This window comes from Phoenix dactylifera, unplaced genomic scaffold (assembly GCF_009389715.1).
Source record: "Phoenix dactylifera cultivar Barhee BC4 unplaced genomic scaffold, palm_55x_up_171113_PBpolish2nd_filt_p 000849F, whole genome shotgun sequence".
NCBI lineage: Eukaryota > Viridiplantae > Streptophyta > Magnoliopsida > Arecales > Arecaceae > Phoenix > Phoenix dactylifera.
In genome coordinates this window covers 110,912-111,876 of record NW_024068213.1, presented here as the reverse complement: position 1 = coordinate 111,876, position 965 = coordinate 110,912, and the positions used below count along the sequence as shown (strand labels likewise).

The 965-nt window shown below is 41.1% G+C and overlaps 1 non-coding gene across 1 annotated transcript; it reads left to right on the top strand.

Moving 5' to 3' along the window:
* The first annotated feature begins 328 nt into the window (after positions 1–328).
* LOC120107398 lies at positions 329–434 on the top strand. Its single transcript, XR_005509200.1, has one exon. It is a non-coding gene; the product is annotated as a small nucleolar RNA R71 (small nucleolar RNA).
* The last annotated feature ends 531 nt before the right edge of the window (positions 435–965 follow it).

Sequence of the window (965 nt, the reverse complement as noted above, 5' to 3'; positions counted from 1 at the left end):
ACAAATAGTACATACTTGTGCTTGGGAAGAGTTCATGTAATGCCCACCTATCATCAGTTGGTCAATCTTATGGGACAATGCATCTACCTTGCTAGACAGGTCCATAGAATGACTTATTTCACAAATGGTCCCTTTTCTTTGAGAACTCGGGGGTGTTTGACGAGAACATGAAGCATGGTGGAGGGAGTTTTCATTTAGATTTTCAAATAATTTCCATGTTTCATGCTCATTTTGAAGCATGAATGTCCCCCCACATGCGGCATCAATCATCTGACGGTTTCGTTCAGTCAATCCGTCATAGAAGCATTGCACTAGCTGCCACTTAGGTATTTGATGATGTGGGCATTTACGGATTAGGTCCCGAAATCTCTCCCAAGTTTCATGAAATTCTTCTCCCTCAGTTTGGGAGAAGCTTGTAATGGCACGTCTAAACTGGTTCGTTCTTCCTATTGGAAAGTATTTTTTAAGGAATTCAGAGTCGACTCGCCAAGCATCAGAGTCGACTGGTAACCTTGTGGAGTCGACTCGTTAACAGAGTCCAAAATTCATCACTCTGTCTTTCTATTTGTTCTCAGTCGGAGTCGACTCGAAGAGTTCCGGAGTCGACTCGAGCTTGTGCCAGAAACTCCAAGTGTGCAGGAGTCGACTCACAAGGTTCAGAAGTCGACTCGTGATGCAGACTTTGGTTCAATTATAGCTCAATACTTAACCAAAATACTCTGAACCAAAGCTCAAGGCACTTAGACAGAATTTAATAAAGATTTTTCTGAAACACTAGATTGAATTCATTAGAACAACATAAGACATACTCAAATGCTTTGAGCTCATCAAAATTAATTATGGATTTACTCAATCACTCTACACTCAAGAGGTCTATATATACCTACTAATCTCTTGCTTTGATTAGGGCTCAAAAAATCTTGACCCGGTTCATAAGATAGCCTCGCGTGAAAATCGTGCTCGAG